At 43.0% G+C, this 26,314-nt stretch overlaps 1 protein-coding gene and 1 non-coding gene across 17 annotated transcripts in view; one reads left to right on the top strand and one right to left on the bottom strand.

The window, feature by feature from the left end:
• Positions 1-1,408, bottom strand: part of PRDM2 (PR/SET domain 2) — a 129,291-nt gene extending 127,883 nt beyond the window's left edge. For all 16 annotated transcript variants that reach the window (XR_012425885.1, XM_074019759.1, XM_074019749.1 and 13 more), the window contains exon 1: positions 1,299-1,408. The gene's annotated coding sequence lies outside the window, so the exon portion shown is untranslated. The remainder of the gene's footprint in view (positions 1-1,298) is intronic.
• Positions 1,409-5,103: 3,695 nt separating this feature from the next.
• LOC123571153 (small Cajal body-specific RNA 11) lies at positions 5,104-5,249 on the top strand. Its single transcript, XR_006695323.2, has one exon.
• The last annotated feature ends 21,065 nt before the right edge of the window (positions 5,250-26,314 follow it).

Consider the following 26,314-nt stretch of genomic DNA (forward strand, 5'->3'; position numbering starts at 1 on the left):
AGTAAGTGTTAGTCCGGAAGCCTCTAGAGTGATGGGGCAGCTTGGACCATCTCAAAAACACAGAACCCTACTAAAAGAGAACGTATGACTATATGTCTCAGTTCCTCCTTCTTAATATATGTAAATTTCCTATCATGTTTTTTTTTTTAAAAGGCCTACATTTTTCTGATACTTGGACACAACCGATCAAACCGAGGCGAAGTCTGTACCATTGTAAAAGAAATCATTGAAGGATTCCATTTGTTGTTAAAAGTTTCGGTCACTTTTAATAAACCTGGAGTAAACAAAAACTTAAAGAAATATTTTAGTCGACTTCTGGGGTAAAAATGATTGTTCTGGTGTCTGGTTAAAGGGATCTAAGGACCTACTGGGATTCAGCAAAAGACGTTCCACGTCTCAAACACACCCAAAATCTCAATACAACACTGAAAGAAAAGTGAGGGGCCAACACGAAATTTCTATTAGGGGAAATTTCAGCTGCGTAGTTCAGGAAATCAGGACTTCCCGGTTAACTGTGGGGTCGTTGCCGCAGCTCACAGCCCGACACAAGGCTACAAGACTGGAGGGTCGGTGGCTCACGCGTGGATCGAAGGAACCACGAAGGTCTGAGGAATAACACTGACCTGTTAGGTTTACTTCATGTCTCACTTGCCACCATCAAAAGAGGTTCATTGATAGCTTTATTAGCAAAATTAGTAACATAGAGTTGCAAGTCTGTAACACACACGCGCACACACACACACCCGTGGGTCTGTGGGAACACTGAGGGAGACAATCTCCAGGTTAAAACCACACAAAAACTATTTGGGAAACACAAAGACGCAAGACAAAAAACAAATTAGGAGTGCAAATGTGCAAGACACTCAGTAGGAACACAAAAGAGAAAAGCACAGCGTCCTGACAATTGGGACGGCGCCCGGCCCCACGTGGGGTCCCAGGTGGCCCCGCCGCCGTCCACACCCGGCCAGTCTCTGCAGCCCGCACGCGTCCCCCGCGGGGCGCGCGGCTCTTCACAGCGACAAAGCGAATCCCGAACTTCGCCGCGGGGACCCCATGGCCGACAGGGAGTGGCCCTGCGCCGCCACCCACCCGCGGGACCACCGACCCGGAGGCCCGCGCCTCGTCCCGGGGTCCCCGGCGCGCCCGGGACCTCTGAGGGGGCGCGTCCGCCGGCCCGGACATCCCTACGGCGCCGGGTCCCCAGCGTATCGCCGCCGCCGTCGCCGCCGCGCTCCTCGCGGGGAGGGACCAGCATCCCGGCGCCAGCCCAGAGGCCGCCCACCCGCGCCGCTCCTTACCCGCGCCCGCCGCGCCCGCGCTTCAGAGCGCCGAGGGCCGCCGCCGCCGCCACTGCTGTTCAGCCGGCCCCGGCGCCCGCGGCAGCGCCGCCGCCATCTTGGCTCCAGTCGGAAGTGACGTCGGGCGGCGCGGCAGTGGCCTGCGGGGCTGCGGGGCTGCGGGGCTCCGGGACCCCCGGCCTCGCCACGACCCCCGGAGCCCGGCCCTTGACCCTGCGCCTTCGCCCAACGGCCACCAGCCGGCCGCCGCCCCTCGTAGGTCACCGCGGATCCCATGGCGGCGCCTCGGGAAGGATCCCCGGTGGCTGGCGTCGCGGCAGATCCGACCGCACCCTAGGGCTAGGATCCTGCGTGGTTCAAAGGTTCTCAAAGAATCAAAAACACTGGAGGAGGTGTTGGGGGGGCACGTCTGTCATTGAAGGGCATTAAGTATCTGACAAGTACATAAACGTAGACCTTATACTTCGCTGGTGTCAGAAGGACCAGTACACCCTCGCCCAAAAGGTTCAACTCCAGGCAGGCAGACGCAGCTGCTGGGTTTATTTGCTGCCCTGGTACCCAGGAGGAGTGACCGACGCTTCCCTGTGCCCGCGCTGTTCCAGTGCAGCGCCTCTGACAGCGTGGTAGTAGCCCTGCCCTTAAGGAGTTTACTGTTCCCAAGCAGGCAAACAAATGGACTGCAGAGACGACTACTCATAGATGCTCTGATGAAGATGAACTGGGTGGAACTGGAGATGGCTCTTCGACATCCAAGGATGGAGGCCTAGCACGTGGTTGAAAATGAGTTGAGTCAGGGAGAAGCACAGCCTGGAGATGAGCTGGAAAGTTGGGAGTTGTCGTTATAGATGGTGCCTGGAGCCTTGAGCACTTCAAGATAAAGTAATCCTCTGAGAATGAAGTCAGGAAGAATCCGAATGTGATGGCAACTTTGACCCTCTGCAGAAAGCACCCAATCCAAAGACAGGATATTAAAGGCAGATGTGCTTCCAAAAATTATGAACGATCATTTATGTAATGGGTTTAATCTTAAGAAAATGTGTTGGCCAGGTGCGGTGGCTCACACCTATAATCCCAACACTTTGGGAGGCCGAGGCGGGTGGATCACGAGGTCAGGAGTTCGAGACCAGCCTGGCTAACATGGTGAAACCCCGTCTCTACTAAAAATACAAAAAATTAGCCAGGCGAGGTGGTGGGCGCCTGTAGTCCCAGCTACACGGGAAGGTGAGGCAGGAGAATGGCATGAACCCGGGAGGCGGAGCTTGCAGTGAGCCCAGATAGGGCCACTGCACTCCAACCTGGGCCACAGAGACAGACTCTGTCTCAAAAAAAAAAGAAGAAGAAGAAAACGTGTTGTATCAACATATATAATGTTATCTTATTGTAAAAGAATGAAGCTATCGCTGATGATCTAGTCAGTTATAGTAAACAAATGAAGATCACCTCGTCAGAGTAAATTTTATTAAGGCCTTGAGAAGTGACAGAGCATAAGAAAATAAGGAAAAAAAGGAGATCAAAGCTCAAGGTTTTGCTTATTTCCTCCGCTATTCAAGGAAAAGAGATCCTAGATCTGGGAGATAACCACATGCATATCATCAAAGTAGTATTCTTTGTTGTGGAGCAAAGTCATCAGACTTCTGCACCCCTTACCTAGATTAATACCTTCCAACTGGATCCATGCATCAAAATTATCTGGGGTATCTATGAAGAAAATAGGGAGACGCCACTGTTCCATCCACCATCAAAACACTGACATAGAAATCAACATTTTAAGAGAAAAGCTATGGGCTACCTGGCACTCAATAGAAGGCAAAAGGAAAATAAAGGATGTTAAATCCAAAGTGGCATGGTGAACCAGAATGTATACTAGATGGTTGGTTAAGAGAGTAGCCATTGTCTTTCCGGTCATTAATTCGTTAATCCAAAGTGACTGGCTATGTTAGTTTCTTGTGGCTGCTGTAACAAATTATCCCAAACCTGACAGCTTAAAACAACAAAAGTTTATTCTCTCACAACTCTAGAGGCTAGTAGTCCAAAATCAGTATCACTAGGCCAAAATTAAGGCGGCAGCAGGGCCAGGCTCTCTCTGGAGTCTCTAGCAGAGAATTGCTCCTTCCCTTTTCCAGCTTCTGGTGGCTGCCAGCATGCCTTGGCTTGTGACTGCATCACTCTATCTTCAAAGCCAGTATCTTCAAATCTCCGTCTGCATCTTCATATCATCTTCTCTGTATGTGGTCAAATTCCCTCTGCCTCCCTCTTACAATGATACATGTGATTGCATTTAGGACCCACCGGATAACCTGGCCATCTCAAGATCCTTCACTTAATCACATCTGCAAGACTACACATGAAGTAGCATTTGCAGATTCTGGACGTTAGGGATGTGGACTTAGCTATGGGGTCATTATTTAGCCTACCACACTGGATGTCTCCTCAGCGTTTCTGAGGTCACCCCACTGTTAATCTGCAGTTGTGTGTTTTTTATCTGTGTATTTCTTGAACATATGTCTATTTGTCAACCTGTGCTATTTCTCAGGGTAAATAATTTGTTTAATCCAAAAAAGATCAGAGCCATCAAGAATACAGTAGTTTAATGAGCACTTATTATCCATGTGATATGTTAAATATCACTCTTTTGCCTCTTTGAAAAGGTGAAATGTATTGTTTAGCCTACCACACTGAGTGTCTCCTCAGCGTTTCTGAGATCCCCCCACCCTTAATCAGCCATTGTGTGGTTTTTGTCTGTGTATTTCTTGAACATATGTCTGTTTTTCAAGCGCCTGTGCTATTTCTCAGGGTAAATAATTATGTATAATTTATGTAATCCAAAAAAGATGAGAGCTATCAAGAATACAATTTAATGAGCACTTACTATCCATGTGATATGTTAAATATCAATCTTTTGCCCCTTTGAAAAGGTGAAATGTATTGCAGGCCGTTTCTGTATGGGGATGGAAGTATAAAAATATACTCTTTGTCCAAATTGACAACATGAATGAAACTCCACTCTACCCCCGTACACCTGATACCGGTTCTGACCGGTTTTGTACCTTGCCGCGGCAGTACCGTGATGGAAGACAGCATCCCACTACCCATAAGAGTGTCTGGCACACGATAAGTGCTAAATAGATATTTTTAATTGGGAAAAAGTCTTCTCCATGGCCCTCTCAATGTGGAGGTATTACAGCAAATATGTTGTAGACCACAGCTTGTGATGTAAATGACTGCATATTATTCACATTGTTCTAATAGAAACCACAGCACTCCTGCCCTGCATAGCAGCTGGAATACCTGTAGCACAGCCTCCAAAACGATTACAGATCTTACAGCTGAGATCTAAGAGTTTATAATACATTGCCAATGAGAATGTAAGTGGACTTCAAATTCCCCAAATGATAACAATACTTATTCCCTGCTGGGCTCTGTTCTAGGTATTTAACATGCACTCTCTCACTCATCCTCAACCTGTGTGATAAGCACTATCCTCATTTACAGTTGAGGATTCTGAAGCTAGGAAGGATTCAAGAACCTGCCTTGGCCGGGCACAGTGGCTCATGCCTATAATCCCAGCACTTTGGGAGGCCCAGGTGGGTGGATCACTTGAGGTCAGGAGTTGGAGACCAGCCTGGCCAACATGGTGAAACCCTGTCTCTACTAAAAATACAAAAAAATTAGCCGGGTGTGGTGGTGCACACCTGTAATCCCAGTTACTCACGAGGCTGAGACAGGAGAATTGCTGGACCACGGGAGGTGGAGGTTGCAGTGAGCTGAGATTGTGCCATTGCACTCCAGCCTGGGTGACAGAGCGAGGCTTTGTCTCAAAAAGGACTTGCCTCATTAGTAATACAAACAAGCTAATAAGGTAGTTTGGCAGGACACACAGCCATCTCCCTTTCAGCTTAGGAAGGCCGTCATAAGAATAGGACTAGCTCTGCAAGGCAAGAGAAGGACAATTTAAGATGGAAAAAAAAATAATAGAACCAGGCTTTGAACCTAGACCATTTAGCTCCCTAATAAGCAACCTCCCCACCCCCAGAGCATACATGCACACAGACATGCAGACACACATGCCTGAGCGCTAGACCAGGAAATGGTACACACACCCAGGCTACTACATGTGCCTAACTAGTCATTCCTCCACCGACATACTCGGGGTAGGGGCTGGGAAGAATTTTTTTTACAATGTTTTTAATTCATTGCCAGAATTATTAGAAAACATTGGATGCATAAAACCGCCATTCTAAATCCTGTCCCTGGACTGTCAGGCAAGAACAGCTATTAAAAGATCATAGACATGGGCAGAGGAAGAGAATCTAGTGCAGCTGAATCAAATGAACTCACCTTTTGTTCAGATAACACATTGCTTACCTTTAACAAAAAAAAAAAAAAAAAAAAGTCCCTTTTCTTGTGACTGCAAATCGTGTTCCATGAGATCCAGCGTCTCTTCTCTGTTACATCACCTCACTCTCCCCACCCGCCATCCCTCTGCCACGTCATTTACCTGAGCAAGGAATGACAGCCAAGCAAGCACGCCAGCAACCAAAAGATCTGAAGCTTGCATGCTTCACGCATGAAGTCCAGACATAGCAACTCTGGAGGCTAAAGATACATCTTATCGCGTCATAGGCACTTTTGGCTGTGTAGTTTCTGTGAGAAAAACCCCACAGCCTCAAACATATAGGCAGATCTTGGCAGTGGTGAAATGTAGTTATGTGAGAAAGGGAAAGGGGGTGACCTTTACTGAGCCCCGAGTCTGAGTCGGCACTTTATACTATGTTGTCTTTTCATCCTCTCGACAGCGACAACAGCTGCTAATTTTGCAGATGAAGAAACTGAAGCTCAGATTGTTGAGAGACACAGCTGGCCGGTATGAGAGGCAGGATTCAAGGACTTATCTGATGTCAAAGTCCATGATGAGTCACTGTTCATTCTGCTTCCGGTCATCAAGATGCTCTTAGGCACTAGAGGCAAAGATGCCCCCCTGTCCTCCCAAGAACTTAGGATCCAGTGGAGGAGACAGGACTTAAAAAGCATGCTAGCCCTAGTGTGAAGCGGGAACCACATTCCTGTGCTCCCAGCGTGCTCCGTGATGGCTCGCTCCCCACACCTTTTTCCTTTTCAGTATTACTCTTAAGAAAAAAAAAAAAAAGGCCAGGCACGGTGGCTCACGCCTGTAATCTCAGCACTTTGGGAGGTCAAGGCAGGAGGATCATGAGGTCAGGAGATAGAGACCATCCTGGCTAATACAGTGAAAACCCATCTCTACTAAAAAATACAAAAAAATTAGCCAGACGTGGTGGCGAGCGCCTGTAGTCCCAGCTACTCGGGAGGCTGAGGCAGGAGAATGGCATGAACCCAGGAGGTGGAGCTTGCAGTGAGCTGAGATCACGCCACTGCACTCCAGCCTGGGCGACAGAGTGAGACTCCGTCTCAAAAAAAAGAAAAAGAAAAAAAGAAAGAAAGAAAAGAAAACTGACTCGAAGATGTTAACATTTATTTTTTTCTCTTTTTTGAGACAGAGTCTCATTATGTCATTCTGTCACACATGCTGGAGTGTAGGAGTGCAGTAGTGCAATCACAGCTCACTGCAGCCTTGACCTCGTAGGCTCAAGCAGTCCTCCTGCCTACAGAGTAGCTGGGACCACAGGCACGTGCCACCATGCCCGGCTAATTTTTGAATTTTTAGTAGAGATGAGTTTTTGCCATTTTGCCCAAGCTGGTCTCAAACTCCTGGGCTCAAGTGATCTGCCTGCCTCGGCCTCCCGAAGTGCTGGAATTACAGGCATGAGCCACCACACTTGGCCTATGATGCTAAAATTTCTGACCAATTCAAATATGTGACTCTAGAGATAACTTCATTCTGCAAAAAAAATCCAGAGTACTGTTTCTAGGTTTTTCTATTGCATTTCTTTTTTTTTTTTTTTTTTTTTTTTTTTTTTTGAGACGGAGTCTCACGCTGTTGCCCAGGCTGGAGTGCAGTGGCGCGATCTCGGCTCACTGCAAGCTCCGCCTCCCGGGTTCCCGCCATTCTCCTGCCTCAGCCTCCTGAGTAGCTGGGACTACAGGCGCCCGCCACCGCGCCCGGCTAACTTTTTGTATTTTTAGTAGAGACGGGGTTTCACTGTGGTCTCGATCTCCTGACCTTGTGATCCGCCCACCTCGGCCTCCCAAAGTGCTGGGATTACAGGCTTGAGCCACCGCGCCCGGCCTTTCTATTGCATTTCTTATATCACATTTTTTAGAACCAAACATGTTAATAAATCAGTTGAAAAGTTCAGAATTTCCCAAACAGATGTCACTCCTTTCAAAACTTTTAGTGTAACAAGCTCAAAGGCCCATGTAGTTTGTTCCAGAGAATACAAAGGGAAGTTTAAGTCTTCCTTGAAGGCAGAATGAATTCACTAATACACCACCCTGAGAGCATGAATAAAACATAAACATTGACAGCAAAGACATAAAGTGAAAATATTTTTCATCTGGAAATAGCAAGCAGCATGAGAAGGAATAGAAAATAAATCAGGTCCAGAAATGAGCAGATTGCACGGAGATAGTAAAATCCTAAGCCTGGATTTCTTTCCCCAGATTCGAAGCTGTGGTGTGTTGCCTTACAGGGGCATCTGTAGATGAGATGACCCGTCCTACCTACTCAGTCAGTGGTCACTCATCACCAAGGCGAACCATCTCTTACGCTGGATCTGTGCTTCTCACCATCCCTATCTGCATTCTAGAAATGTCATGCTCTTCATTTTTCTTCACCCCGCTTTTTGTCTAAGATTCTCTTCTCACCCCTTCTCTCCTGCATCCAAATTTTGCCTTTCCTCAGAAGCCAGCTTTTTTATGAAATCTTCCCATAGTTGCATTAGTTTCCTAGGGCTGCTGTAACCAAGTGCCACAAAACAAATTTAATGGTTTGAAACAGGGGTCCTCAACCCCCAGGCCACAAACCAATACCCTGTTAGAAACTGGGCAACACAGCAGGATGTGGGCAGTGGGCGAGTCAGGGAAGCTTCATCTGTATTTATGAAGCCGCTCCCCATCGCTGGCATTACCACCTGAGCTCCGCCTCCTGTCAGATCAGTGGCAGCATTAGATTCTCATAGGACCGTGAACCCTATTGTGAACTGTGCATACAAGGGATCTAGGTTGTGAGCTCCTTATGAGAATCTAATGCCTGATGATCTGTCACTGTCTCCCATCACCCCTAGATGGGACCATCTAGTTACAGGAAAACAAGCTCAGGGCTCCCACACATTCTTTTATGTTGGTGCAAAAGTAACTGTGGTTTTTGCTATCTTTTTAATGGCAAAAACCACAATGACTTTTGCACCAGTCTAATACATTATGGTGAGTTGTATAATTATTTCATTATATATTGTAATGTAATAATAGAAATAAAATACACAATAAATGTAATGTGCTTGAATCATCCCAAAACCATCCCTCCATCCCTGCCACCTCACCCCTCCCCAGCATTCGGTGGAAAAATTTTTTTCCATGAAACCAGTCCCTGTTGCCCAAAAGGTTGAGGACCTCTGGTTTAAAACAACAGAAATGTGTTCTCTTACAGGCTCGGAGGCGTCTTGGGGTTGGTTCCTTCTGCAGAGTCTGAGGGACAATCTGTTTCATGCCTCTCTCCTCGATTCTGGTGGTTGCCTTGACATTCTGTGGCTTGTAGATAAATTATTCCAATTTGCCCCTGTCTTCATCTGGCCATCTTCTCTCTGTGTCTCTCTGTCTTCACATGGCTTTCTTTATAAGAATAAAGATTTAGTCATTAGATTTAAGGCCCACCCTAGTCCAGTATGGCCTCATCTTTTATGTTATTTTTTTTTTAATAGAGACAGGGTTTTGCCATGTCGCCCAGGCTGGTCTCAAACTCCTGGGCTCAGGAGATCTGCCCACCTTGGCATCCCAAAGTGCTGGGAGTATAGGCGTGAGCCACTGCGACCACAGCTTATTCTCATCTTAACTAATAACATCTCAAAGACACTATTTCTGAATAAGCTCACATTCTGAGACTCCAGGAGGACATGGATTTTGAGAGGACAGTGTTCAATCCAGTACAGGAGTGGAGTCCACATCCATTCTTTCCTCATTTTATGAATCCAAGTATAACCTCCATCAGCAATTGTCCATATACTGTGTCCCCTTGGGGTGTGATTGCTGTGTATGTGTATCTTTTTAAATTTTTCTTCTTTTTTTATTTTTTATTTTTGGACAGGATCTCACTCTGTCGCCCAGGCTGGAGTACAGTGGTGCAATCTTGGCTCACTGCAGCCTCAACCTTCCAGGCACAAGCCATTCTCCCACCTCAGCCTCCCAAGTAGCTAGGATTACAAACATACACCACCGTGCCCACATAATTTTTGTATTTTTTGTAGAGACAAGGTTTCGCCATGTTGCCCAGGCTGATCTCAAACTCCTGAGCTCAAGCGATCCACCCACATCGAATCGACCTCCCAAAGTGTGGGATTTCAGGCCTGAGCCACCAAGCCCAGTCCGTATGTGTGTATCTTAAGTCCCAAACAGAACTTAAGCCCCTGAGAGTGTGAACAGAGTTGTGCACATCTCCGCTATCCAAACAGTGGTAAGTACAAGTCTTTGCTCCATCAATAATGCTGATTGATAACAACCATTTTGTAATTTAAATATGATCTCTGAAATAGAAACACATTAGCCATAGCTAAGTAAGAACTCAGGGCCTGCATTTTGAATTCATTTTTCTTTCCAATTTAACTCGACTATATGTTTCCCTCCTCCACCCCTCCCTAAGAATTCAAACTGTATTGTCATTATAAGATGTTTTGGCTAACAGTAGAATAACAGTACCTTTCCAAAGCTGCACAAACAGGGTCAAAAACGCATGGCATTCCTCTGTCACATTTAAGTCATCATTTAAACAACATAAGGGAACCATGCAGGTGTCACAACCAAGACGAACACCTGCCAACACCTGCCAGAGCTGAGACACCTGAGCTAGGTTCATAAGCCTGCTAACCAACCTACATGAGCCTCTACTTGAAACTCATTCATTGGCCAAGTTGTGGTTAACTTTAACTGGAGAGCAGTGGCCCCCAAGGGAACATTCTGAAATATCTGGAGAGCGCTGGGCACGGTGGCTCATGTGTGTAATCCCAGCACTTTGGGAGGCCAAGGCAGGTGGATCACAAGGTCAGGAGTTCGAGAGCAGCCTGGCCAATATGGTGAAACCCCATCTCTACTAAAAATACAAAAATTAGTTGGGCGTGGTGGCAGACGCCTATAGTCCCTGCTACTCTGGAGGCTGAGGCTGGAGAATCGCTTGAACCCAAGAGGCAGAGGTTGCAGTGAGCCGAGATCATGCCATTGCACTCCAGCCTGGGTGACAGAGTGAGACTTAGTCTCAAAAACAAAAACAAAAACAAAAAAATCTGGAGATAGTCTGAGTGGTCCTAATCGGGTGGGGGCTACTACTAGCCTCTGGCAGATAGAGACCAGAAATGCCACTGAATATTCTAGAATACTCAGGACAGTCCCTTTCCACAACACAAAATTATTCAACCCCAGATATCAAAAATGTCTTTTTTTTTTTTTTTTTTTGAGGTGGAAGTGCTGCTTCCAAATAATCCCAGCTCCCAAAGTGCTGGGATTACAGGCGTGAGCCACCATGCCTGACAAAAAATGTCTTTTTTAAAACCCTGCTATCGATTATTCAGTATGTGACTTTCTTTCTTTTTTTTTTTTTTTTTTTTTTTTTTTTTTTTTTTTTTGAGACAGAGTCTCGCTCTGTCGCCCAGGCTGGAGTGCAGTGGCCGGATCTCAGCTCACTGCAAGCTCCGCCTCCCGGGTTCACGCCATTCTCCTGCCTCAGCCTCCCGAGTAGCTGGGACTACAGGCGCCCACCACCTCGCCCGGCTAGTTTTTTGTATTTTTTTAGTAGAGACGGGGTTTCACCGTGTTAGCCAGGATGGTCTCGATCTCCCAACCTCGTGATCCGCCCGTCTCGGCCTCCCAAAGTGCTGGGATTACAGGCTTGAGCCACTGCGCCCGGCCCAGTATGTGACTTTCAAGTCTCACCTTTAGACATTTGTGTACTCAGTTGGAGTACGGACTGCAGATTCATCAAGGAAAGGAAGTATATCTCTCTTCTTCCCTTCCCTTCCCTCCCCAGGGACTTCTTTAGACAGTTTTTCCCTAATTGCTCCTCCTGCTGCCATGAACTTTAAGTATCATAGATGTACTGTATATCTGTTTATGTACTGTATAAATATCTGATATGGTTTGGCTGTGTTCCCACTCAAATGTCATCTTGAATTGTAGCTCCACAATTCCCCCATGTTGTGGGAGGGACCCTGTGGGAGGTAATTAAATAATGGGGGCTGGTCTTTCCCGTGCTATTCTTGTGATAGTGAATAAGTCTCGTGAGATCTGATGGTTTTATAAAGGCGAGTTTCCCTGCACAAGTTCTCTTCTCTTGTCTGTTGCCATGTGGAACATGCCTTTCACCTTCTGCCATGATTGTGAGGTCTCCCCAGCCATGTAGAACTGTAAGCCCATAAACCTCTTTCTTTTGTAAATTGCCCAGTATCAGGTATGTCTTTATCAGCAGCATGAAAACAGACTAATAGAATATCTGTGCTTTAGACACCTTAGTGAGGTATAATGGCTACAGTTACTGGAGAGCAAACATATTGTAGCAGGCAACAAGCTAATCTTTTATGTAAGATTATAAAGAGCTTTTTTAAAAAAAAAATTATGGCAAAAATACATGTCATGTAAAGTTTACAGTCTAAGTCATTTTTAAGTGTACAGTTTAGTGGCATTTAAGTACAGCCACATTGTTGTACAACCATCCCACCATCCATCTCTAGAATTCTTTTCATCTTCCAAAACCGAACTTTTTTTGAGACGCAGTCTTGCTCTGTCGCCCGAGTTGGAGTGCAGTGGCATGATCTCAGTTCACTGCAGCTTCCACCTCCCAGGCTCAAGTGATCCTCTCACTTTAGCCTCCCAAGTATCTGGGACTACAGGAGCGTGCCACCATACCCAGCTAATTTTTGTTTATTTTTTGTAGAGACAGGGTCTCACTATGTTGCCCAGGCTGGTCTCAAACTCCTGGACTCAAGCAATCCTACTATCTTGGCCTCCTAAAATGTTGGGATTACAGGCGTGAGCCCCCGTATCCAGCCCAAAACTGAAAATGTATACCCATTAAACAATAGTTTCCCATTCCCCCTTCCCTCTATCCCTGCCAACCATCATTCTACTTTCTATTTCCATGAATTTGATGAGTTACCTCATATAAGTGGAATTATATAGTAGTTGTCTCTTTGGGACTGGCTTATTTCACCTAGCATAATGCCTTCAAGGTTCATCTGTGCTGTAGCATGTGTCAGAATTTTCTTCCTTTTAAAGACTGAATAGCATTACATTGCATGTATACTCCATAGTTTATTTATCTATTCATTGGCCCATGGACACTGGAGTTGCTTCCACCTTTTTGCTATTGTAAATAATGCTGCTGTGCACATGAGTGTACAAATAATACCTTCAAGACCCTGCTTTCAATGTTTTGGAATATATACCCAGGTGTGGAATTGATGAATCGTATGATAATTATATTTTTAATTTTTTGAGAAACTGCCATACTATTTTCTGTAGTGACTGCACCTTATTTATTTATTTATTTATTTATTTTAGAGATGGGGGTCTCGCTCTGTTTCCTGGGCTGGACTCAAACTACTAGACTGAAGTGATCCTCACACTTCAGGCTTCCAGTAGCTGGGACTACAGGTATGTGCCACCATGCCTGGGTTTGCACCATTTTTACATTCTTACCAAAAGTGCACAAAGGTTCCGGTTTCTCCATATCCTCGATAATGCTTATTTTCTGGTTTTGATGATAGCCATCCTAATAGGTGTGAGATGCGATTGCATTGTGGTTTTGATTTTCATTTCCCTAATGGTCTGTAATGTTGAGTATCTTTTTATGTGCTTACTGGTCATTTGTATATATTCTTTGAGACAGGTCTATTCAAGTCTGTTGCTCATTTTTTAATCGGGTTGTTTTTGTTATTGTTGGATTGTAGGATTCTTTATTAATCCTTTATCAGATATATGATTTGCAAATATTTTCTCCTATTCTGTGGGCTGCCTTTTCACTCTGGTGATTGTGTCCTTTGATGCACAGAAGATTTTAACTTTGATCTGGACCAGTGTATCTATAATTTCTTTTGTTGCCCGTGATTTTATTCTTATATCCAAGAGATTATTGCCAAATCTAGTGCCATGAAGTTTTTAACAGTTTTGTACTTTTGGCTGGGTGCGGTGGCTCACGCCTGTAATCCCAGCGCTTTGGGAAGCTGAGGTGGGCGGATCACAAGGTCAGGAGATTAAGACCATCCTGGCTAACATGGTGAAATCCCGTCTCTACTAAAAATACAAAAAAAATTAGCTGGGCGTGGTGGCAGGCGCCTGTAGTCCCAGTTACTTGGGAGGCTGAGGCAGGAGAATGGTGTGAACTCAGGAGGCGGAGCTTGCAGTGAGCTGAGATCGCGCCACTGCACTCCAGCCTGGGCGACAGAGACAGATTCCGTCTCAAAAAAAAAGAAAAAAAGAATTTTGTACTTTTAGCTCTTAGTACTTAGATCTTTTATCTATTTTGAGTTAACTTTGGTTTATGATGTAAGGTAAGAGTCCAGCTTCATTCCTTTACAGGTGGATATCCAGTTTTCCCAACTGCATCTGTCGAAAAAACAGTCTTTTCCCCATTGAATGATCCTGATATCCTTGTTGAACATCATTTGATCATATATAGGTGGGTTTACTTCTGGACTTATAAACAGTTTTAAAATATAAATTTAGCTCCTATGCTTCTGGTTAAAATATCTTTTTCAGGTGTTGACAACTTTTTGATGTTTGGTTTTTATTATGAGAATTTATGGCCAGGAATTTTTTACTGTTTTATGGTTAAGATTTTGTGCCCCTCAAGAACCAGTTTTTGCCCCCGTTGAAAGTGCATGACCTCTAATCAATAACATTCTGATTAAGGGAGGAAACAGCTGATTAGTGCAAAGGTTAAATACATTTGTCAAAATGGGGATGTTGTAGTTTATTTTCCTGTATTATATCATTTTCTCATTATTCTTAATAATGAATGTTCTTCATGCCACCTGGCTCCTCATTATAAAATCCGTGAAGACTGTGCTTAGCAGAGCCAAAGAGGCAGCATGCCCGGCAACCAACTAAAACCCCCTTACAATGAGAAAACCAGAGCTTCACTTCCGCATACTGCGGGTACCTGATCTAAAAATATCGACAAACTCATGCTCCATGCAGACTGGAGAGGGACCTTGTCTCCTTCTAGATTGATTTCACGATGCAATGCATAATAATGGCACTATGGAAAGCTAAATATTAATAATACTTTTTTTATGCATGCTATTCTGAGAGCAAATGTCAAAAAAATTTACTAGCAAGACTGAAGCATCATTAACATTCTCTTATGCCAGTCAGGATTATGTCTACTGTCAGAGAGAAACCAGCGCCAGAGGAAGCCGCACTCCCTGGACAATGTTGTTAAACTTTCCTTCTTCTGACATGATTAAAATTAGCAATAGGCATTCTTATGCATTGTTTCTTATATCCCACATGACTAGACAAATCACAATACCTCAACTGCTTTTTATAGTTGACCATGGTGAAATGTTATGGCTGTAGTGAGATGAGCGCAAACAAATATTTTAGCAGGGAATAAACCCATCTTTGATGTAACATTATAAATGACTCTTACCTGTAAAATGGACTCCTGTGTTTCTTTTTAAAACATTTTTTTCAGCCTCTAAAAACTTTTTAGTTCTTTTTTGTTTTTAAGAATTTGTGGTTTAAGAATTTGTATGGGCTGGGCGCGGTGGCTCACGCCTGTAATCCCAGCACTTTGGGAGGCTGAGGTGGGTGGATCACGAGGTCAGGAGATCGAGACCATCCTGGCTAACACAGTGAAACCCCATCTCTACTAAAAATACAAAAAATTAGCCGGGCGAGGTGGCAGGCGCCTGTAGTCCCAGCTACTCAGGAGACTGAGGCAGGAGAATGGTGTAAACCCAGGAGGCGGAGCTTGCAGTGAGCCGAGATCATGTCTCTGCACTCCAGCCTGGGTGACAGAGTGAGACTCCGTCTCAAAAAAAAAAAAAAAAAAAGAATTTGTATGATTTTAATTATGATACCTAACATCTCTGGGCCTGATTTTTATATGTGACAAATTAAGAAGCTAGACTAAACCCCTAGGATTTCTTCCAGTTCTAAAATCTATTATTCTGGTTGTATTTATATAAATTACCCCAGGACTGTTTTATCATTGAAAACTAAACCAGCAATATTTGACAATGAGAGGCATTTTGAGTTAGAAATAGAATAGTAGTTAGGCTGTCTCTTACATTCTGAGAAACACTCTAAAATACACATTTTATACACATTTCTGAAAACTTTTGGTAATTTTCAACAAAACTATTAAAGTAGAAATCACATGTAATTCAGCTGTATCACAGGTGACATATGGGGGACGATGCAAAATGAAGAAAACCACAGTTATATAACTTGAGACTTCATGTTGAATCCTCTTAAGATGCCTCTATGAAATTTTAACTACATTTGCAGTTAAATGAGGATGTTCTTTCAATGACAAAAAACCAAAATTCATTACTTTATATGTATAGGGATATATAAAAATATATATATAAATACGTATTATGTAAAATACAAAATAAAAGCATATAAATTTAATATGAAAGTGTAATATGAAATAGGCAACTATATTTATATAATGTAAAATATATAGTTGTATATATGTCACTATTTTGAATCAGAATACAAAAGTACTGTCACTTATAACATCCTTTTTAATTCAAAAAATTCATATTCTCTCCCCGACTTGGAAGATTACTAAATAATAGAACAAAAGTTGACTTGAAAACAGAAAAATAAAATCTTCTCTAGATCTGTAATGTATATTTAACAAGCAGTTACAATACAAAAAGCCTGAGTATAATTATAAGAATGGTATGTATGAGGCTAGTCATAATGGTGATTCAATTTTGCTAGTTTCGCTGAAAATATTCTGCTAAGATTTCTGAGACTAATGTATAAAGGAAAAGTCATTAATACATTCATTTGGAGTTTTTTTCCTATTCCACCTAATTCCTAAAATAACCTGGCTGGCTGACACATATACATACAGTATGATAGGGTAAAAATAGGTAAAGAAAGCAAAATGGAAGAAAAAAAGAAGTGAATACAACAGATGTTTCTATACCCTTGTCTGCATATACTGTGTGTCCTACACCTGATTTTTGTAACCTCTCCCAGCTGGAGCATAACAACAGAGTTAAGATCAGAGAATGCAGTTCTGCCAAGGGCTACTATTAAAATCACATCAACATTGCTACTCAATGATATTGTGGGATGGAGAAGAGCCATTCCTGGTTCTTCCTCATCCCACAGTGTGGAGAAATTCCTCCCAGCTCTAAACTCTCTGTTCTTCCTAGAGCTCATCAGTCCTCTTTGATCACATTTAGAACTTTCTGCCTTATAATTTCATGACTGATGCTCTTCGACTTATCATGAGGTTACATCCTGCTAAACCCATTTTAAGTTGAAAGTATCATAAATACAAAATGCATTTAATGCACCTACCTACTGAACATTAGAGCTTAGCCTAGCCTTCTTTAAACATGTTCAAATAAATAAAAATTAAAAAGATTGTATTAGCGCTTTCCAGAGAAACAGAATCAATGGGATAATATATGTGTATATATGCTAATTGCACACAGGCTCATGTGATTGTGGAGGCTGCCAAGTCCAAAATCTGCAGTATGGGCTGGGGGTTTGAAATCTAGGAAAGCTGATAGTCCAGTTCCAGTCCAAAGGCTGGCAGACTGGAGACCCAGGAGAGCTGAGGGTGCAGGTGAAGTCTGAAAACAGTGTGCTGGAGAATGCTCTCTTGCTTGTGGAAGCCATTTGTTGTTTGTTTGTTTGTTCTATTCAGGCCTTCAACTGACTGGATGAGGCCCACACACATTATGGAAGACGATCTGCTTTACCCTAAATTTGTCAATTTAAGTGTTGATTTCATGCAAAAACACCCTTCAAGTTGATACATAAAATAAACCAACACAGGCTGGGCACAGTGGCTCACGCCTGTAATCCCACCATTTTGAGAGGCCGAGGTGGTCAGATCACCTGAGGTCAGAAGTTCGAGACCAGCCTGGCCAACGTGGCGAAACCCTGTCTCTATTAAAAATACAAAAATTAGCCTGGTGAGGTGGTGTGCACCTATAATTCCAGCTACTTGGGAGGCTGAGGCAGGAGAATAGCTTGAACCCAGGAGACGAGGTTGCAGTGAGCTGAGATCGTGCCACTGCACTCCAGCCTGGGCAACAGAAAAAGACTCCATCTCAAAATAAATAAATAAATATATAAACCAAAACAAAGATAGAGTAATACTATTAAATGGCATCTGATATATACCTGCTATCAATGATTTCTGTATTGGAGGCCATGCTTGTGGATAAAGTTAGTTTTACAGATCTACAATATTTCATCTGAAAGGGTAGCACTACATATTTGCTGTCAAATCTGTATTTGGTTGTACTTTGTTCTTTTCCTGTGCGTATAAAATTTCCAGTAAAGATTCTTACTATGAAACAAAATACATTACTGTGAAGACAAGTGTGATCATGTTTACAGATATTTCAGTATTTTCATGTCTTTAGCTGCAGATTACTGTGTGGCATTCAGATAAGTCTTTTTCTTTCTTTTCTTTCTTTTTTTTTTTTTTTTTTGAGATGGAGTTTCACTGTTGTTGCCTGAGCTGGTGTGCAATGATGCGATCTCAGCTCACTGCAACCTCTGCCTCCTGGGTTCAAGCGATTCTCCTGCCTCAGCCTCCCAAGTAGCTGAGATTTCAGGGGCCTGCCACCACGCCTGGCTAATTTTTGTATTTTTAGTAGAGACAGGGTTTCACCATGTTGGCCAGGCTGGTCTCAAACTCCTGAAGTCAGGTGATTCACCTGCCTCAGCCTCCCAAAGGGCTGGAATTACAGGCGTGAGTCACCACGCCTGGCCTCAGATGAGTCTTGACGTGAGGTCTAGTGAAATTTTTGTTAATGCTTCAGTACTATAACATATTTATTTTTAATATAAACACCTTTTAAAACATTATCAACCAATAGACAGAAATGTATTTGTATATACAAATACATTTACAAATGTAAATGTAATTACATATACTAATGCAAATATATTTACATATACAAACATGCACATACATTTCTTATTGGTTGATAATGTTTTTAAAGGATATACATATTTGTGTTAGAAATATGTATAAGTATATTTCTCACACAAAATATGCTTATGTTCTAGTGCACACACACGTACGCACACACGGCATTTATAGGAAAAAATTTATAATGATGTTACTAAAAGCAAAAAGAAGAATGCAAATGTAACATCATCAAGTGTCAAAATTATTATTTCTCTTAAATAACCTTTTTCTCTTGAGGTTTCTGGAGGAACAGAATCTGCTGCTTTCCTTCCACCTTGCATCCTTTACCTATTTTTACCTCACTGTTCAGGTTTAGATGGATTGAGCCAGAGTTGGGAAAAAACATTGCTGTGGGTATCACTAAATTAACTAGGTGTCAAAGTGAGATTCAATTATTCCAGATTCATTCATTCATTCAGCATAGATTTATTGAGCACCGTGCAAGGTTTGGGAGATTTACTATGAGCAAGACAGACCTTGGCCCTGCCTTTATGGGACTGGGATTTACAATCTGCTGATTAAGGCAGTGTATTCCGCCTGGAAGTCAAGGCCTTGCACGCCATCACATTAACTTACCTTTCAGCTCCATCTGCCTTTATTCCCTTCAGTCATCCCCGCGTCTGGCATATGACTTCTCTTCCTAACTCCCTGTTTCCAGGGAAGCCCTTCTCCTTGTCTATGAGTTCACATTCTCTTCACTCTTCAAGACCCTGCCCACGTGCCTCTTTGTGAGCCATTCCTTGTTCTTCCTCACCCCACAGTGTGGAGAAATGCGCCCCTCCCCCCATTTCTAAACTGTCTGTTCTTCCTAGAGCTCATCAGCCCTCTGTGATCACATTTAGAACTTTCTGCCTTATAATTTCATTATGAATGCTCCTTAACTCATCATGGGGTTACATGCTGATAAGCCCATTTTAAGCTGAAAATACGATAAATAGAAAATGCATTTAATGCACCTAACCTACAGAACATCAGAACTTGGCCTAGCCTAGCTTAAACAGGTTCAGCACACACTTTAGTCTGCAGTTGGGCAAAATCATCTAACACAAAGTTTATTTTATAATGAAGTGAATAAAGTGAAACATAGTGATAGCCTGGGAAAAGATAAAAATTCAAAATTTGAAATATGGTTTCTACTAAATGCTTATTGCTTTTGCACCATTATAAAGTCAAAAATCATAAATCGCACCACTGTAAGTGGGGGACCAGCTGTATTTGCATGCCTGACTTACCTCCACCACTAGACGGTTAATTCCCTTAAGACAGGATCCAAGGCTATTTATTCCTGTAACTGTACCTGTCACAGCACCCTGCATGTGATAGATGCTTATGGGACAAATACATTAATGAATGGGTATGGGCAAATCGCTTAACCTCATTTAGTCTGATTTGAAAAGTGAGTTGGGGCGCAAACATCAACATTCCAGTTCTAGAAACATTTGCAATGACAACTTTCCATCCTACTTCCCCTTAAATATTGAAGGATATGATTAATATCTCAACCTTATATAGAAATCTGGATCCATAACCTTGATTTTAAAGGGTGTAGAGAAACCTTTTCTGGCCCTCAGTCCCTGCCTTCTTCAGACCCAACGGATCTTCAGTCAGACAATATCAGACTTGACAGTCATCTTCCTCTTGAGCAGAAATCTGTTCCTCCCATTTCCCTTCCCTCACATCTCAAATCACCCCTTCTCTGATGCTTTCCTAATCCTTTTGTGATCTCTCCACAGATCTATTTTGCCTCTCGGTTAAGACTTAATGCCTTACACATCCAGATGCATCAAGTTCCAGTTCACACTTTTCCTGTAACCCATCACAAACTTGCATAACTTTGCTCAAAATATGCTCCTAAGAATGTCTTTTCCTCTATTTCTGCTTCCTAAATATGTTCTCAGCCTTTACAATTCAATTTACTGCCTTTTGCTTTGAGAAACCTTTCCTGACCTCCCAGGTGGAAGCCCTCCTTCTTGGGTCTCCTGCAATGGGCATCTCTTTAAAGCACTTTTTAATTAGTACCTTATATAGTTTGGCTGTGTCCCCACCCAAATCTCATCTTGAATTGTAGTTCATGTGTCATAGGAGGGACCCGGTGGGCAGTAATTGGATCATGGGGGCAGTTTCCCCCTTGCTGGTCTCGTGATAGTGAATTAATTCTCATGAAAGCTGATGGTTTTATAAGGGGCTTTTCCCCCTTTGTTTGGCACTCCTCTCTCCTGCCGTCTTGTGAAGAAGGATGTGTTTGCTTCCCCTTCCACCATGATTGTAAATTTCCTGAGGCCTCACCGGCCATGCAGAACTGTGAGTCAATTAAATCTCTTTCCTTTATAAATTACCCAGTCTTGGATATATCTCCATAGCAGTGTGAAAATCAGCTTTACACTCTGCACTTAGTAGTCTTGGGTTTAAATTCTGCCTCCACCACTTACTAACTGTGTGACCTTGGACAAGTCACTAAACATTCCTAGCTCTCCATGAATAACAATGATAATGCCAATGGTTTAATAATAATAATAATAATAATAATATTGTAAATAATTATTAACTTGCCTCAGTGGGAAGTTATGAAGTTAGAGACAATGCATATAAAAATAAGCCATTTATGATGAAATCTCTGTCACATAGTAGGACATGGTGGTATGTGTTCATTAAAGAGGGATATCGCCTCTACCTCTGCCACAGTGCCTTACTCATAGCGGGTACTCAACATGTTTGTGGATTGAATACGTGACGGGTAAGTTTATGAGTTCAGTGTGCTGTAAAAATTGTATCTCCTTGGCAGGGCGCAGTGGCTCACTCCTGTAATCCCAGTGCTTTGGGAGGCCGAGGCGGGGGGTCACGAGGTCAGGAAATCGAGACCATCCTGGCTAACACAGTGAAACAGTGTCTCTACTAAAAATATAAAAACTTAGCTGGGCAGGATGGTGCGCGCCTGTAGTCCCAGTTACTCGGGAGGCTGAGACAGGAGAATGGCGTGAACCCAGGAGGTGGAGCTTGCAGTGAGCCGAGATCGCACCACCATACTCCAGCCTGGGTGACAGAGCGAGACTCCATCTCAAAAAAAAAAAAAAAATTGTGTCTCCTTTAATATGAAAGTGAAGAGTGCCCCTCACTTTGGCACAGAGCCAGAAGCCAGAACAAGGTTGAAGCTGAGCTGAATCTTGCCAAGATAATAAAAATACATGAGGCCGGGCGCGGTGGCTCAAGCCTGTAATCCCAGCACTTTGGGAGGCCGAGACGGGCGGATCACGAGGTCAGGAGATCGAGACCATCCTGGCGAACACGGTGAAACCCCGTCTCTACTAAAAAATACAAAAAACTAGCCGGGCGAGATGGCGGGCGCCTGTAATCCCAGTTACTTGGGAGGCTGAGGCAGGAGAATGGCGTAAACCCCGGAGGCGGAGCTTGCAGTGAGCTGAGATCCGGCCACTGCACTCCAGCCCGGGCGACAGAGCGAGACTCCATCTCAAAAAAAATAAATAAATAAATAAAAAATAAAAATACATGAAAGTATCTCACGTTATTACTTCTCTCAGCATTTCAGAGATAAAACTATGTTAAAGGTAAAAAAAAAAAAACTCCATTGCCCAGGCTGGAGTACAGTGGCATAATCATGGCTCACTGCAGCCTTGATTTTCCAGGCTCAAGCAATCCTCCCACCTCAGCTGCCTGGGTAGCTGAGACCACAAGCACACGCCTGGCTGATTTGTTCTATTTTTTGTAGAGATGGGTTTTTGCCATGTTGCCCAGTCTGGTCTCAAACTCCTGAGCTTAAGACATCCTCCCACATCAGCCTCCCAAAGTGCTGGGATTCAGGCATAAACCACCATGCTTGGACTAAAATTCTTTAAAAAGGAAAAAAATTCTTAAAAATCAAAATCAAAGGCCAGGCGCGGTGGCTCACATCTGTAATCCCAGCACTTTGGAAGGCCAAGGCAGGTGGATCAAGAGGTCAAGAGATCAAGACCATCCTGGCCAACATGGTGAAACCCTGTCTCTACTAAAATACAAAAAATTAACTGGGCATGGTGGTGGGCGCCTATAATCCCAGCTACTCAGAAAGCTGAAGCAGGGGAATCACTTGAACCTAGAAGGCGGAGATTGCAGTGAGCCAAGATCACACCATTGCACTCCAGCCTGGCAACAAAGTGAGACGCCATCTTAAAAAAAAAAAAAAAAAATATCAGCATCAAATTGCCAGTGTTCCCAATACCGTGACTCTCTTTTCCATTTAGAAATCAGGTAGGAAAATTCCATGCAACACTGGCAATTTATGAATGATACTGAAAGTCAGACTAGAAAGTGGAGTTTTGTTTTTGCAAGGATCAAGTTATATCCAAGAGCTCTGAGGTACTGATGCTGGAAGAGACTGAGATGAGAGGTTAAACCATTTGTAATTCAAACAAACCCATGGAAAGTATGCAGGAAAATGAAACTGACGCCATCCTTGGCAGAGAAAATGATTTCCGCAGAAGCTGTTTTTCCAATTAGAAGAAAATGAATTTGGTGGCAATAAAGTTGGGAAGAAAGCAGTCACAGTAATATGGCTATGGGGTAGAGAGAGACCAGCCTGTGGGAAGATATGGTGTCACATGCCGGCAGAATGAACTAGAGATGGAGAAGTTGGTTATCAAAACTAAACTCTGTGCCTAACCTTAGTAAGATCTAGAAAGCAAGCTATACCTGCCATCAGCTTTTTACTAAGGAACCAGGGTCTGTATGAACTTACAGATTAATGATATAACGTTAAATCACAGATCCAGTTAGAAACACCAAAAAAAGATACAATGTGGAGACACTTTAGCTCTGGCCCCTTGATTCTATTTTCTTGTCTGCATTAGAAGTTACATTCCAACATAACCACTGCAGGAAACCTGAGAAAGAAGTTGGGATCTTCAGTTATATGAGATCTGCCTGTTGTCCATGGGAACACCAAAACTCATCAATGAAGCTTTGTTACCACCAGTCAGATGACCTCCACCATCATGAGTTCCGTGTTAGCCGCTAGGGATATGAAGATGAATTGAATGAATAACCCTGCTTCTATAAGTAGAGAAACACCAACAGAAAGAAGTTTGGAATTAGATGGAGCAGACTCTGTTGTTTGTCTGCCCAGGGTGCCTTCACTTTTTTCGCTTACATAACAGAAGCCATATTTTGTTCAGTTGTCCTCCCCAAGAGGATATCCAGACTTGGAGGTGGAGCTGGAGTAGGCTAATCTAATCATGATAATCACATTCCTTTTTCTATAATAGATGGGAAAATCAGAATGCAGCCAATCAGTGTGTGCCTCATACAGCTTTGCTGTGTCCCCACCCAAATCTCATCTTGAATTGTAGCTCCCATAATTCCCACGTGTTGTGGGAGGGACCTGGTGGGATGTAATTGAATCATGGGGTGGGTCTTTCCTGTGCTGTTCTCATGATAGTGAATAAGTCTCATGAGATCTGATGGTTTTATAAAGGGCAGTTCCCCTACACATGCTCTCTCCTGCTTGCCACCATGTAAGACGTGACTTTGCTCCTACTTTGCCTTCCACCATGATTGTGAGGCCTCCCCAGTCATTTGGAACTGTGAGTCCATTAAACCTCTTTCCTTTATAAATTACCCAGTCTCAGGTATGTCTTTATTAGCAGTATGAGAACAGACTAATACAGTGCCATTCTCCTGGAAGCTGTTATTGGACTGGGATTGGACGTATGATTATTTCTGGAGACAATTCAAGGGAAGAGCTGAAATCCCATAGTCAATAGTCTCTTTTTCTCTCTTCCTCTTTCCTGTTAGACATGAACAAAAAGTCTTGTCGCCCCAATTTTACCTGCATTGTGACATTACATGAAAAGGCTTGAGCATAACACTTACACAGAAAAGAGAGAAGGGCCGAGAGAATCACAAAAGATCCCAGCCCTGAACATCCAATCCCAGGAATCTGCCCTACCTCAGATCGGTGCTGTCCAATCAAAATAGAATGTGAGCCATATACATAATCTTAAATTTTCTAGTGGTAATTACTAAAAGAGTAAAATGAAACAGATATCATTGTAATCCATGCTGTCTGCATGAAATATTCAAATATCAAATATTGATGCAACAATCTCAAAAAAGAAGAACAAAGGTACAGGATTCATACTTGGTTACTTAGTTTCAAAAGTTACTTGGTTGCTTGGTTTTAAAAGTTACTACAAAGCTACAGCAATCAAGAGTGCAGTATTGGAAACAACCTAAGTGTCCATTGATGGATGACTGGATAATGATTTGTGGCATATATAGGCAATGGAATATTATTGAACCATAAAAAGGAGATCCTGCCATTTGTGATAACATGGATGAAACTGGAAGACATTATGTTAAGTGAAATAAGCCAGATACACAGAGAAAAATATTGTATGGTCTCTCACATATGTGGAACCTTTTTTTTAAAAAGTCAAACACATAGAAACAGTAAAACAGTGGTTACCAGAGGTGGAATTTGAGGGAAAGAATGGGGAGATACAAGTCAAAGGACACACAGCTGCAGTTATGAATATAAGTCTAGAGATCTAATGTATACCATGAGTACTACAGTAAATATTTTTGTATTATATATACTGAGAATTTGCTAAGAGAGACAATTTTAGGTACTCTTACCATAAAAAGAAAGTTAACTATGTGAGATGATGGATATGTTAATTGGCTTGATTGTAGTAATCCTTTCTTGACTATAGTAATCATTTTACTATGTATATGTATATCAAAACATCATATTGTACACATTAAATATATACAATTTGAAAATAAAAGCTGGGCACAGTGGTGCATACTTGTAGTCTCAACCATTTAGGAGGCTGAGGTGGGAAAGTTACTTGGATCCAGGAGTTCGATTCCAGCCTGGGCAATATAGTAAGACCCAATCTCAAAAAAAAAAACTGTGATGGTGGCATAGGAACAGACATACATCAATGGAATAGAATCCAGAGACCAGAAATAAACCCATACAGTTATGGTCAATTGATTTTTGACAACATTGCCAAGAAAATTCAAGGGGGAAAGAATAATCTTTTTGACAAACGGTGCTAGAACAACTGCATAGCCACATGCAAAAAGTGAGGTAGGACTCCCAACTGATATGGTTTGAATGCTTGTCCCCTCCAAAGCTCATGTTAAAATGTAATCCCCAGTGTCAGAGGTGGGGCTGGTGGGAGGTGTTGTGTCTTGGGGGTGGATCCCTCATGAATGGCTTGGTGCCATCCTCATGGTGGTGAGTGAGTTCTTGCTCTGAGTTCACAGGAGATCTGGCTGTTTAAGAGTGGGGCACTATCCTCCAACAACCGCCTTCTCTTGCCCTGTGATGCACCTGCTCCCTCTTCACCTTCCACCATGAGTGGAAGCTTTCTGAACTCCTCACCAGGAGCAGATGCTGGTGCCATGCTTCCTATACAGCCTGCAGAACCATGAGCCAAATAAACCTCTTTTCTTGATAAATTACCCAGCCTCAGGTATTCCTTTATAGTAATGCAAAATGGAACAACACACCTACTTTTCACACTGGGATCAACATGGAGAAACCTTGTCTCTACTAAAAATACAAAATTAGCTGGGGGTAGTGCCGCATGCCTGTAATCCCAGCTATGCAGGAGGCTGAGGCAGAAGAACTGCTTGAACCCAGAAGGCAGAGGCTGCAGTGATCACGCCATTGTACTCCACGCTCTAGCCTGGGCTACAAGAGCAAAACTCCATC

This window comes from Macaca fascicularis, chromosome 1 (assembly GCF_037993035.2).
Source record: "Macaca fascicularis isolate 582-1 chromosome 1, T2T-MFA8v1.1".
Classification (NCBI taxonomy): domain Eukaryota; kingdom Metazoa; phylum Chordata; class Mammalia; order Primates; family Cercopithecidae; genus Macaca; species Macaca fascicularis.